Raw genomic sequence first — 16,477 nt, forward strand, 5'->3', positions numbered from 1 at the left:
GTGCATCGATGAAATTGCAATTTGAGCTCAGCAGTACCTGTCAAATATCTCACGACTCGTTTAACTGCAGCCCATGTTCTTGGCAGGGGTTGGACATAAATTGACTCAGTTTATTCACTGAAAAACTGATATCAGGTCCTGTAATTATTGCATATTGCAACCCACCCACTATGGAGCGATATAAAGTTGGATTTTCAAAAGGGGTTCCAACATTGACAATCAATCTAAGAGAGCTTACCATTGGAGTCATGCTTGGTTTGGATTCATTAATGTCAGCACGTGTTAAAAGGTTATGTATATATTTGATTTGGTTCAAAGAAATTAAGGAAGTGGAATGTGTTATAACTTTTATACCTAACAAAAGTTGAGTTCACCTAAATTTTTTAATAAAAAAGATAGAATGAAGTTTGCTAAGAAAAATGTTTATTTCAGTTTTGTTATCTCTAATAATAAGTATATCATCAACAAAAATAAGAATATAAATGGTAGAAGTAGAAGTATATCTAGTAAATAGGGAGGGATTAAATTTTGTTACTGTAAAGCCAAAAATTTGAAGGGTGAAAATAATTATTAAGTACCAAATCCTTGGGGCTTGTTTAATGGCAGATAGCTTTATTTAATTTGCATACAAGTTTTGGATTAGAGTGACAGAAATAGAGACTGTGACATAAAAATAGTTTCATAAATAGTTTCATTTAAAAATGTATTGTGAAAATTATATTGTTACATTTTCTAACCTTCTGATAAAGCAATGGTTAAAATCATCCTAATTGTAACTGGTTTAATAACAGGTGAAAAATTTTGATCAAAATCAATTTCAGCAGTTTGAAAAAAACCTTTTACAATCAACCTAGCTTTATATCTAATGATCTCACCTTTCACATTTTTTTAACAGCAAATATCCACTTATAACTAACTACTTTTTCATTATCAGGTAATTTAACTAAGAACCATGTATTGTAATATAGTAGTGCTTTATATTCCGTGAGCATAGCATCTTTCTATAAGAAATTGTGGAGAGCACTTTGAATACTTTTAGATAATAAATCAGAATTAGAAGAGACTGAGAATTTTGCTACCTAAAGAGCTTTTGGAGTTCCAAGCAGTAATGTTCACATACACTAGAATCAGAAGTATTTTATTTATTCAAAGATAAAGAACAATTAGTTACAATCTACTTTACAATTGGTAAAGTTGGATGACCAAATCTTTTGTGGTAAGTATCCAATGTCAAAGTTTGAACAACAAAAACTTGTGTATTAAATTGTCTAGAGTCTAATGTAAGAAGAGACACTTTTTCAAAACGATACATTCCACTAATTGTTGTGCCTTGGAGAAGCACTTCCTTAGTAGCCTGAGATTTCACAAAACAAAGGCCAAAACGAAAAATACACATTGTTATCTCTAGCAAATTTAGATACACTAACAAAGTTATGTGCAATTGAAGGAATATGCAATAAATCATATAAATGATATATTTTTTCTGTTGGTTTATGATGCAAGTATGAATTACCAATATGCTGTATTTTAATACCTAAACCATTGCCAATATAAACTTGATCTTGTCCATGATATTCTTGTGCTTGTTGTAGGTTTGACTTATCAGGAGTACAGTAATGAGAAGCGCCAAAATTAGCATACTAAGATGGATCAACAATTGTAGCAGATGTAGCAATTATTGCTTTGTGATTATGGAATGGGGGAGGTGGAAGGAGTACATTGTGCATAGAAGAGTTGGGTGAATTTTGCTATGCATGTTGAAATTGTTGGTCAAATATGAAATAATAGTAACTAGCAATATGCCCCAGCTTGCCACAAATTTGACATTGTGACCGATTTGAGTTCCAAGAACCTCTACCTCCACGATTCGTTCTTCCTCCACGCCCTCTTCGACTATAAGTGCCTCTATTAGGTGTAGGCTGTATGTTTCTTGCATAGCCAAAATTAAAATTAGTCTGAGTAAAAGGTTGAGATTGAGTGAAATTGACCTGTACCATTGAAGGTTCTGGTTTCTTGAATCTCTCCACAATGTCTTCTTAAGCCATCAAAAGAGCTTCAAGGTTTAGAATGAAATAGGGTGTATCTTTTGCAGTGACATCTGTCAAGAATGACTAATAATCTTCATTTAATTCATCTAAAATGACATTGGTGTATTTTACATCAGTTAGAGGAGCTCTAACAGTGGCGAGTGCATCTACCACTTTTTTTATTTGAAAAAGATAATCAGATGCTGGACGAGTCTTCTTTGATTGATTTTAGTTGCAGTTGAAGTTGCCTAATACGAGCTTTTGTTTGTGATGCAAAGCGAGTGTGAAGTCGGCTCCAAATATTATGAGCAAAAAGACAACCAATAACTTGATGTTTGAAAGAGGGATCTAGTGATGAGTAAAGCTAGAAAGAGATATTGTAGTCATTAAGCCTCCATTCTTTATATGTTTTTATTTCATTTTGTGCCTTTTCATCAGCAGTTGATGCATATCTTGTTGGAATCTTCTGTTCTTCCAGATGATCTTGAAGTTCTTGACCTGAAATTATAAGAATAACTGAATGGCGCCAGATGAAAAAATTATCATTGTTGAGTTTATCTGATAAAAGAACAGAAAGGGGATTTAGAATTGTCACGGATGGTGATGTCTGAATAGCAGCAGCAGGTGATGGATTATTGTTGATAATTTCTGATTAAATGGATCTTGTGCGCTATCTGATACCATGTGAAAATAAAGTCTATTCAAAACTAAGTAAAACAGACAACAATAGCAGAAAAAAAAAGAATGAATGTTAACTATTAATATGTGTTCTATACAATACATTGAAGAGTCTCTAAACTTTTATTTATACACAAATATCAATACTTTAGAATCTACGAACTCTAATTCAATAATAACTAACGCGCTTAGTTACCCTTTCTTTATATATGCTATTAGGTTAACTACCCAAAATGTCTCCAAATTTTTCAGACACCGACAATAATAACCTCCACTTTTGTTATCGACAAAAATACTCTTTGATAATTAAAAAATATACACAAAATATCCAACCATTCAAAACGATGTTCTCTATTAACGAAAATGTCTGATGTGGCAAATGAAGAGGCATATGTGACATGCAAAGATTATGCCTGACTGAGAACCCATTTCTAAATTCCCGAATTTCTTAACCCTAATCCCAAATTTCCTCTTATCATTTTCTTTCTTCTCTAATGTCGCACTTCTTCTCTAATGTCTCACAATACATAACCTTACGCCTCACCTTCTTCACTCTCATTATAAATCCATGGTTGCAGCTTTCCTGTCTTCAACCTCGAGTTGTCTTGCCTTCGTCATCTCGTGTCGTCTAGCCTCCGTTAGCCTCACGCCATCTCACCTCCGTTTGCTTCGCGCACTCTCACCTCTGTCAACCTTACGCTGTCTCGCCTTCGTCAGCTCGGGTGCCCTTTGCCGTTGTTTTGCGTCTCCTTCGCCTCACATCAATTTTTTTCCTTTTCTTCGTTGCTTCGACTCATCACCATTGTGCTACTTTGCGTCATTTGCTACCTTACCTTTGTTTTGCTGCTACTCATCGTCCGTCATTTCGCATTGTGCCTCGCTTTGCCACTACTCACCACTCCTTTACTCATTCTGCGCTTTTGTGCTTCTGAATTTTGTGAATTTCTAACTGTTTTGAGTTTAGGATTTTTGATTTTATGGTTGTGATTTTTTTATTTTTGTCTGAGCTGCCTCTACCTTGTTAACTACCTCTTAGTTCCCACTACCAACTTCTTCCTCATAATTTTCATTTAAATCATCGTTGTCACCACCTGAAGTATTTCTTGAAAATCAGAGAAGTGCTGGAGATGATAAATGAGTGAGTTGGACAGTAAGAGAGTGGAGATATCAGAGAAGAGATAAGAATAAGATGGGAGAAAATTGGGGGTTAAGATTAAGAAATTGAGAAATTTGGGAATGGGTTGCCAGTTAGGCATCTCTATTTGTCACACATATGTTTTCGTTAACGGAAAACGTCTTCCTTGAGGACTAGGTATTTCGTGCAGGTTTTTCTAATTATTGAAAGGTATTTTTATCGATAATAAATTGGATGTTATTATTGTTAGTGTTTGAATAATTTGAGGGTATTTTTGGTGATTAATTTTTTTAATTTAAAAATAAAAAAAATAATAAATAGGTCTCTGACTTTTTATTTCGAAGATAAATAAGTCTTCGACTAATTAAAAATTAGATTAAAATCCGCGTGATGCGTGGAGAACTAAATTAATTATATTATATAATATAAATTTAAATTGCTAATATTACTTAGGATATATTAGATAATATGTAAATTAATATTAAACTTAGAAGTTAATTTATAAAAAATATTCTACAATATATTCATTTAATTTGACAATTTTATATGATTTAATAATATTATTATTCAACAAAAAAGATATATAAAGAAAAAATATACCGTTTTAATATAGATAATAATTGTATTTAACTATTATTTTATAATTTAATTGAATAATAAAATAAATTAAATTTAATTAATTAAGACGTTTAAAATTTTGTCTAGTAGCATATAACTATTAATTTAATTTTTATAATAGTTGATGATAAATGATAATTTAAAATATAAAAATTAATTCAAAATTTAATAATTATAAAAAATTATACATAAATTAGACTATAAGTAATAAAAACATTCAATAAAATTTATTCACCTGATTTCATATTATTATTTTTTTATTTTTTAAATAGTTACTTTTTTTCTTTTTTAGGTTATATTTAAATAGTATGGTTCAGTGATGATATTATTAGATAAAATATAAGTATGAATATTATTAAAGTTTTGATAATAAAAAATAATATTTAATCTTCTAATTTTATTTTTTATGAAACATGATCATATGTATTTTTAACAATATTGTTACAACTAAATAATATTTAAAAAATGTAAATCATTAAAAGAAAAAAGAAATGATATATATAGGTGACAAAAATACTATATAATTTATGAATACAATTATACAAAGAAATAGAAAAATTAATTAACACAATCACTTAATACATACATTTATCAAATTTAATAAAAAAAAATTATGGTCATCAATCAAATTTTAGTCGTGCAAAAAATTAGGAAGAATGAAAAGGGAGAAAGAGAAAGAAAAAGAGGTATAAAATTATGTGAGAGAAGATAAAGAAAATGTGTGAAATGGATGTTGATTTATATAATAAATATAAGAATGAGTGATAAGCATGAAAGGATAAGAGAGGAGTTATATTTTAATTAAATTTATACCTATTAAAAAAAATTAACATTAACATTGAAAGTAATAATGTAACCTACATAAAAATAAAAGATAAAAAAATATGAAAAGTTAAGATTAAGAACAAATCCTGTAATATTATAGAAAAATAGATTATTATGATGAGATAAAAGTACCATGAGAATCTTATGGCATAATATATGATAAAAGATTATGCCGTCTAGAGAAAAAAAATCTTATGTGGTAATATAGAGTAAAATTAAATATTTAAAAATGATTGTGAAACTACCATGTGCTCTCTTTTAATATATTATAATAAGTAATAAAAAAATTCAATTAAAGTTTATTCATCCGATTTTAAATATTTATTTTTAATTTTTATTTTTAAATAGTTAGTTTTTCTTTTATTTTCTTTAGTTTATATTTAAATACTATAGTACAATAATAAAATTATTAGATAAAATACAAGTATGAATATTATTAATATTTTGATAATTAAAAATGATATCTATTTTTTTATTTTATTTTTCATGAATCATGACAACATATATTTTTAACAATATTATTACAACTAAATAATATTAAAAAAATATATAAATTACTGAAAGAAAAAAGAAATGATATATAGGCGACAAAGAAAATATATATCTCATAAATACAATTACATAAAATAATAGAAAAACTAATGAATCCAATCACACAATTATCTAATACATACGTTTAGCAAATTAAAAAAAACTAAAAATAAAAACTATGGTTATCAATCAAATTTTAGTTGTACAAAAGATTAGCAAGAATTGAGAGGGAGAAGGAGAAAGAAGAAGAGGTATGAGATTATGTGAGAGGAGATAAAAAAATATATGAAGTGAATGTTGATTTATATAGTAAATATAGAAATGAGTGATGAATATGAAAGGAAAAAAGAAGAAATTAGTTTTTAATTAAATTTATACTTCTTAAAAAGAATTAATATTAAAAATAATAGTGTAACTTACATAAAAATAAAGGATAAAAGAATATAAAAAATTAAAGTTAAAAAAGAATCCTTTAATATTATATATAGATAAGTTATTATGATGAGATAAAAATACAATGAGAATGACATAATGTAAAGATAGAAGTTGTTAATTGTGATTGTTAAAGTAACTGTTGTTGTAGATACCGTTATAATATTTGATTACATACAAAAATTAAAAAATATATTTAAATGTACATATATTTATATTATTCTTTGTTATTTTGTTATTTGTGACCGTTAAAGTGATTGTTGTAATTATTATTGTAATATTTGATTATATAATATATAACAAGTTTAATCACCCGTGCCATGCACGTGATAAGATTGAAATTATAATTTTAAATTATTTTATTAAAATTAATTTAAATTATAATAATTTGATTAATAAAAATATAATATGTTATGTATTATTTGTTTTTTCTTAAGCTAGTGTTAAATATATTAACTCTAAACTAGTTATTAATTGGTTTTAGTAATCTACTTTCTTCAATAAATCAAACATATATATTCAATGTGACCATAAATAACTTAATAATATTTAGACCCACCAACAAAATTTTATATGTTGTTTTACTGCCAAGTAAGAACATATCAAAATTATCTCAAAATAAATAAGAAATTATTAGAGAATTCTAATGCATAAAATTCTCTAATAAACAATAAATAATTTAAATCTACTAAAAAACAACTCAACACTTTTTTTTGATACCTGCAAAACATATATGTGAAATAATATTATATCAATGTTAGTATACAATTTTACAATTATCGACCGTATTTACTATACATGACTCATTCTTAAAAGTTATTCTATACACGTGTGCAATCGGAAGATAAATTACTGGACTTTATTTTACTTTTCTAAATTATTATAATTATGCATTATTCATTAAATGCTAATTGTAATATTGTAATATAATTATAATAAATATATTTTTCTAAAATAAATTTAGAAGAGAGAATAGTACTTTCATTTTGGAGGAAAAATGAATTCATAAGGAATTGACACTTCACTTTTATTAGTTGATAATGTATCAAATATTGATTTTATATAATTATAATAAAAATATTTCTCTAAATTAGTATAATCATGCATTATTCGTTAAATGTTAATTGTAATATAATTATAATAAATATATTTTTCTAAAATAAATTTAAAAAAGAAAATAGTGATTTTATTTTAGAGAAAAAATGAATTCATGAGGAATTAATACCTCACTTTTATTAGTTGGAGAAAAAATCCAAGTTTTAGTATATTTTGTCATTATTATACATTTTTCTCTAATCATATAGCCACTGTTTTCTTTTTTTGTTTTAGCATTTTGAACTTGGGTTAAACTTCTATTATATGATAGAATTAATATGAGTATATTTTATTATTAAATAAACAAAGTTAATATAAAATAAAATCATAAATAAAAAAAAGCAAAGAAAATAAAATTAAAATAGCAAAAGTGATAAAAAGATTATTTTTATAATTTTGTTTTGTCATTTTTATGTATAGAAGATTAGAAAATATTAAATTTTTAACTAAATTAATTTTTATTTGTTGTATTCAATTTAAATAAGTAATAAATTATCTTATTTTAATTTATTTCTTAAATTTATATATAATAAAAATTAAATCAAATAATTAATATACATAATTTTAAATTGTGTGATACTTAAATATCTATTCAAATAAATTAGTTGATATAATTAATTCATCATAATGAATTGACTTTAATGAGTTAAACAAAAAAAAGCAGAAGCATGCTACGTTGATTCTATCATTAAAGGTAAAAATTCGATTTTTATATAATAGAATAGATAGAATAGATAATATAATAAACGGCGAGAAAGAGAAAGATAAAAATTTTGAATTCTAAGTTGTTTCATTTGGATATTGCAATGTGGGTATCACATTATTTTACTTATTCTACCCTATGGACCCTTTTGTAACTTTATTTCAGTATTAATGGAAGAATGACTTTAATTAGTATTTGATAAAATATTCAATTAGAATAATTAAAAAATAAAATTATGATATTATTAAAAATAATACATTTTTATGGTAAAAAATTATATTTAAATAAAATATTTATAAAATATAAAATTTAGAGTAACATAGTTTCATGAACATTAATCAATTATGAAATAACATCAAATTATAATATAATTTATTTATGAAAAAATAATCAATAATTAATATTAATAAATATAAAAATCATCCAAACACTTTGATTAAAAGTATGAGTGGTTAATTATTATTCATTATTAATAATATTTTGTTCATAACAAAAAATGAAAATATAATTATCCAGATTTAGATTTAAAAAAATAAACGTATAAGTAACAAATGATCTATTTTATCATGTATATTATAAATTAATGAATTAAACTAATTGATATAATGAATTATAATTAATTAATTGGTATAAATTATAATAAATTATATGATATTTAAAAAGAAAATAAAATGAATAAAAAAATAAAAAGAAATAGAAGAATAGAAGACTATAATAAAATAAATTGAATGAATTTTTTTTCTTTTTATAAATTTTATATTACATCTGCTTCAATAATATTAAATAAAAATACATTAACTTAATATCTAAGAAAAATGATGAGATAAAATCATAACACAATTCTAAAATAAAAGCTTAAATTAAACCATAATATTATTGTACAACACAAATTAAAAGTAATTTCACACTACAATATACCACACAAATAGGTAAATGACTTAAACTTAATTGCGAATTTTTTATTTATTTATGCAAACATGATAACACCATGGTCTATAAATGCTTAATGGATAACATATCATATATTGCTCTGAATGATGAGCACGGGAGTTGAAGAGTGTGTGCTGATTTGTATCCATGATAGTTACCTTCTTGTGACGACGCCTCATAGGAAGAAAAAGAATTATTGTAAAAGCTACCCAATGAAAGAGTAATTGGTAAATGAATGATGTTTTCTTCTAATATATATGATTTTTTATAGTGGTAAAATAAAAATGAAATGAATGAAATTTTGTATTTTTATATTAGAAATAGAATTTGATATTTATCCTAATAAAATTAAATAACTAATTAGTTATATTTAAATAAATAAAATAAGCTAAACAAAAATATTTGTAAGAATTAATCAAATCAATTAGTCAATACAAATAATTAGTATAATTAATTTTATTTAATTTATTGAATTCAAAAAATAAATTAAAAAATAATTGATTGAATTAATTAGTTGATATAATTAATTTATTATAATTGATTGGATTTAATGAATTAGAAAAAATAAATAGGAAAACATAGGACACAATGATTTTTTTAACTAAATTAATATGTATTTATTGTATTTAATCATTATAAGTAATAAATCATCTATGTTATTATGTACCTTATAAATTAATAAATTAAAATAATTGATATAATAAATTACAATTATTTGATTGATATAAATTATAATAAATAGTGTGATATTTAAATACATAATCAAATCAATTAGTTGATATAATTAATTTGCTATAATAAATTGTATTCAATGAGTTATAAAAAATAAATTAAGAAACACGCTAAGAAGTATGTCACGCCCATCATGAAGTGCAGAAATTAAATTTTTATATAATAAAAATATACATTCTTTATATGTTATAGAAATATGATTTGATTCCATGAATTTGCTTATTTTTTTTTACTTGCCACATATATTCAGCATGGAATTTTAATTTTTCTAAAATAAATTTAGAAGAGAGAATAGTACTTTCATTTTGGAGAAAAAATAAATTCATAAAGAATTGACACCTCGCTTTCATTAGTTGATAATGCATTAAATATTAATTTTATATAATTATAATAAATATATTTTCTTAAATTAGTATAATCATACATTATTCATTAAATGTTAATTGTAATATAAATATAATAAAGATATTTTTGTAAAATAAATTTAGAAGAGAGAATAGTGCTTTCATTGTAGAAGAAAAATGAATTTATGAAAAATTGACACCTCACTTCAATTAGTTAGAGAAAAATACAATTTTAGTATATTAAATAGAAGTATATTATTATTATTATTATTATTGTTGTTGTTGTTGTTGTTGTTGTTGTTGTTGTTGTTGTTGTTGTTGTTGTTGTTGTTGTTGTTATTATCATTAAAAATATTTTTGATTGATAATTGATAAGTAGTTTAATAATGTATTAAATATGAATTTTATATAATTATGCATTATTCATTAAATGCATTCATTTTGGAGGGAAAATGAATTCATGAGAAATTCACACCTCACTCATTAGTTGAAAAAAAATCCAATTTTAATATATTAAGTAGATTATATAAATAGAAATACTTGCTAATAAGTATATATAAAAGAGGAGATATATAATTATATATAATATAATTGCTATATATGTAACAGATATAAATTGTTATAATTATAGAAACTTACTATAATTATATTAAATTTAATTATGAATGTAAATAAATAAAAGTGATAATAATTAATATTATTTTTTTCTTTTTTACATTTAATATTTATCGTAAATATAAAAAATTTTGAGAAAAAAAGTAGATACTGACTTTATTTTATTTTATTTTACGTCATGGATTTCTTTACTAAAATTAATGGAGGAAAAAAAAATCTTTATGATTATATATCAATCTCAATCACAATAAATAAGATGAATCGGTTGAGCAACTAACAAATTTACCAAAAAATCCATTCTTTATTTTCATTAAATATTTATATTAATTCAATTAAATGAGTGTTTTAATAAAAAAAAAGATTATTATTATTATTATTATTATTATTATTATTATTATTATTATTATTATTGAATAATAACGATAATTATCGTTATTAATATTAAATTGGTTATAAATAGATCTATATATTGTTGCTTTTACAATCGTCCGATAATATTTTCTTTCATTTGTTAATTAATTAAACTTGGTTACTTATATTAAATATATTTAATGATTACTAAAAATTAATCATATAATTATCATTATTATTAATAACTAATTATTAATAATCAATTTATATTTCTCTAAAATATAATTTTCTATATTATTATTATTATTATTATTATTATTATTATTATTATTATTATTATTATTATTATTATATAGGTCACCATTAAAATAATAACTTGTCACTAATAAAATTTTAGGATAATGAATAAAAAATAGAATTATATTAATATAATTAAAATCAATATAATTAAAATAGTTAAAAATATTTTTGATTGATAATTAGGTTAATAATGCATTAATTATTGATTTTATATAATTATAATAGAGATATTTTTAAATTAATATAATTATGAATTATTCATTAAATGCTAAGTATAATATTGTTATATAATTATAATTAAGATAATTTTCTAAAATAAATTTAAAAGAGATTAGTATAATTATAATAAAGAGATTATCTTAAATTAGTATAATTATGTATCATTCATTACATACTAATTATAATATAATTATATCAATTAAAGATAATTTTTAAAAATAAATTTAAAAGAGAGAAATAATGCAATCATTTTGGAAGAAAAATGGGTTCACGAGAAAGTGACATCTTACTTTCATTAGTTGAAGAAAAACACAATTTTAGTATATTAAATAGAAGTAGATTGGTATAAATTATGATAGATTACATAACATTTGAAAAGAAAATAAAATGAATAAGAAGAAAATAAAAATAAATAGAATAGATAGAAGACTACAATAAAATAAATTAAATGTGAGAGTTTTTTTGGTACATTTCATATCACATTCGTTTCAATAATAATAATAATAAATAAAAATACGTCAACTTGATATCTAAGAAAAAATGATGAGATAAAATTATAATACAGTTCTAAAGTAAAAACTTAAATTAGAACATAATATCATTACATAACACATATTGAAAGTAATTTCACACTACAATATATCACAAACAGGTAAATGACTTAAATTTAAATACAAAACAGTTTTTATTTATACATACATGATAACATCATGGTCTATAAATACTTCATAAATAACATATTTTATAGAGCTCCGAATGATAAGCACGAAAGTTGGAGAGTGTGTAGTTTGTATCCACGATAATTGTCTTCTTGCAACGATGCCTCATAGGAAGAAAAAGAATTGTTGTAAAAGCTATCAAATGAAAGAGTAATTGGTAAACAAATGATATTTTCTTCTAGCATACATGGTCTTTTATAGTGGTAAAATAAAAATGGAAGGAATCAAATTTTATATTTTTATATTAGGAATAGAATTTGATATTTATCCTAATAAAATTATTATTATTATTATCAATATAAATAGGTTAACAACTTGCCACTAATAAAATCATTGGATAATGAATAAGAATTAGAAGGATATAAATATAATTAAAATATTTAAAAATATTTTTGATTGATAATTAGTTTAATGATGCATTAAATATTGATTTTATATAATTATAATAAAAATATTTTTTTAAATTAGTATAATTATGTATTATTCATTAAAATAATAAAAAATATTTCTAATTAATAATTGATAAGTAGTTTAATAATAAATTAAATATTGATTTTATATAATTAAAATAAAGATATTTTTCTAAATTAGTATAATTATGCATTATTCATTAAATGCATTCATTTTGGAAGAAAAATGGGTTCACGAGAAAGTGACACCTCACTTTCATTAGTCGGGAAAAAATCCAGTTTCAGTGAAGACAACTCGATGAGGTATTTCATGGATGTGATGCATTGTAAATGATTGTGGCAAAAGACAATCGAACTGGAACATTAAACGATAAGAATAACTTAGAGTAACAACAAATAAAAAATTATTAAAAGAATAATATAATAGAATGAGTATATGAAAAATATTATAAAAAATTATAAATTGTACCTTAAAAGGATCAACTTCAATAAAAAACGAAGAATACATTCTTATTCTATGAAGTAGTAAAAAAGATAAAACATTAAATATAAAATTATAAATTGACTCTCAAATTTAGATTCATGTACCACAGAAAAACACTATATATAAACTTTAGTAAAACAAAAATAAATATGTAAATTACCTATTATTAAGGTAATTTTTTAATAATGCATTAAATATTGATTTGATACAATTATAATGAATATATGTTCCTAAATTAGTATAATTATATATTAATTTCATCATATCACGGGTAACAAAGATTTTTTATTATTAGTATTACTATTACTGATATTATTATTATCATTAAAATGAATAAAAGTATTTTTAATTGATAATTGATAAGTAGTTTAATAATGCATTAAATTTTGATTTGATACAATTATAATGAAGATATGTTTCTAAATTAGTATAATTATATATTATTTATTAAATATTAATTACAATATAATTATATTAAAGATATTTTTTATAAAATAATTTAAAAAAATTATTTGATATACGTGAATCGGGTAACAAAGATTTTTTATTATTATTATTACTATTATTGATATTATTATTATCATTAAAATTATTAAAAGTATTTTTAATTGATAATTGATAAATAGTTTAATAGTGCATTAAATATTGATTTGATATAATTATAATGAAGATATGTTGCTAAATTAGTATAATTATATATTATTCATTTAGTATTAATTATAATATAATTACAATAAAATAATTTAGAATAGAAAAAAAATTTATTCGTTTTGGAGGAAAAACGGAGGCATGAGAGATCGACACGTCACCTTTAGTAGCTGAGGGAAAACCCAGTTTTAGTATATTAAGTAGATTATGTTATTTTTAATTATATTTAAAAACCTGTTTAGTTACATTTTAAAATTAATATTATAATTGATTACATTTAAAATAGATTGATTATCCTAATTTTAGTGAAAGCTTAAGAGAATTTATAAGTTTATTTTTTATTTCTTGTAATATTTGTTCATTTTAATTAGTAGGATCTTAAGAATAAATTATTTTTTTCTTGTACATTAAATTTTATAATTAGGTGTAACGTTTTATAATTTTAATGAGAACTTAAGGTGAAATTTACATTAATTTTAGTGGGACCTTTATTAGATGTAACATTTTATAATTTTAATGGAACCTTAAAGTGGAATTGACATTGATTTTATTTCTTATAATATTTGATAAATTTAATGGGATGTTAAGGCGTAAAAAATAAATAATGAGATATATGAAGAAAGAGGAATAAAAAGCTAACAATAGATCTAGAAGTCTAGAACCATTTAAGTTGAGTAAAACATAGAAGATTAAAAATGAATCTGAAGGCTTTTTTTAGCGCCCTTTTAATATATTATTAATAAAATAAATAGATAAAAAATATCTTTTATTTTTTGAAATATAAAACATTTAAATATCTCTAGAAAACTAATTTGTTATTATATATTTTAAATGAAAAAATTTAAATGTCTCATGTTTTAAAAAATAAAAAATATTTTTATATTTTAAGAGTAAATTATCATTTTTATCCATAAAAGTTGAAGATGCTGACAGATTTACCTATAAAAAAAAGAAACTACCATTTATACCTATAAAATATGGATTTCATACAACAAAATTATCCAAACACTAAACAATCATATAAAAGTCCCAAATTACCTTTATCATCGTCCGCATCATTTTTCCCTTCCCCACTAACCTCATCCTCTGTCTCTCACCAATAATCAATTAATTTTCAAACAATTCTAGTAGCAATCTTTTCAGCCGCGAGCCACCTCTCTTTCTCCGTGACAAATGTCGTGGCCTCTATTTCTATTCCTGCAGCTTTCAACGTCAGTAACCATCGCTGCCGTCCTCCTTCCGCCGTGGCCATCCCTCATTCTTTCCTTCCTTATGTCTCGCCCTCGCTGACCAGAGGACCTTCGCACCAGTCCCTACTTTGCCGCCGCCATTAACCCTCGAGCCACAGTGCTCTGCTTCTCCTTTCTTTACCGCTGACCACCCTCACCTACCGTGGCTATCTTCTCTTCATCACCGAACTAGTATCGCCGACGGGCCACCATGCCAGCCGCCGCCGCCACTACCGCGGACGATCTCTCTCTCTCTTTCTCTCTATCTCTTTCGCCATCTGTTTTAAACCACCGAACCTTAATTCACTTCTCCTTCTCCTCTTCTTTCCATTCTTCTTTCCTTTTCAAGAACCATAGACCTCTGAACCACACCATCACAGCCATGCCATCATTGCCGTCTGCACTTCCAGCCGCCAGAACCGTCACGAACTACCGTTGTCTCCACCATCTGCGACGAACCCGAGCCACCCTCACCGTCCTAGTCATTTTTTTTCGGTCCAGATCACCGCCAGCGAGCCACTCACCAGTCTCGCACTTCCTCCACCGAACCCTAACTCAGTCCCTACTCTCTGTCTCTCTTCTACTCCAATGAACCCTAGCTCACCCCTGTCTCTCAGAATTTGGCTCAGGTGTAGGGGTGAACGCGGATTGAATATGGCCAAAATTTTAATCCGATCCGCACTAAAATCACCGGATCGGATCGGATCTCAGATCTGCAGTTTTATTAGCTTGGATCCGATCGGATCAGATATCGGATATATCCGTAAAACACAAAAATATTTTTAAAAGCTTATTTTTATTTAAAAAATATCAATAAAATTTATTTTTTCTGTTCTTTTAAATATGTTTACTCTTAAAATAATATTAAACATAATTTTCTTAAATAATAAATTAAAATAATACAACATATATGATAATTATTAGTTAAAATAAAACATAAAAAGAATATTTGCTTATTTATTTCTTTATTTTTGCGGATACGCGGATATGCGGATACCAACACAAAATCTGCAATCCAATCCGATTAGTGTGCGAATCGGATCCGATCTGATCCGGTAGCCTTGCGGATTAGATCCGATCCATGAACACCCCTACTCAGGTGAGGATTACTCATTCATTCAATTTCCCATATATCCTGTTTGAGTTTGACAATTAATTTGTTGTAGGGGCATTAGGTGGTAGCACTCTGTTCTGAATTCAATAAAAAGTTAAAAACGATTATGATAAAGGTAGTTTGGGATTTTTATGTAATTTTTTAGTATTTGAATAATTTTATTGTATAGAATTCATATTTTATAAGTATAAATAGTAATTTTTTTTATGAGTAAATTTGACAATTTTTTAAATTTTTATAAGTAAAAATAGTAATTTATTTTTTTTAATTAATAAAAAATTTATATATCTTTAAACTAAAAATTAGGCCTTTTTTTCAAAAATTAATTAATCTCTTAT

This window comes from Arachis hypogaea, chromosome 5 (genome assembly GCF_003086295.3).
Source record: "Arachis hypogaea cultivar Tifrunner chromosome 5, arahy.Tifrunner.gnm2.J5K5, whole genome shotgun sequence".
Classification (NCBI taxonomy): domain Eukaryota; kingdom Viridiplantae; phylum Streptophyta; class Magnoliopsida; order Fabales; family Fabaceae; genus Arachis; species Arachis hypogaea.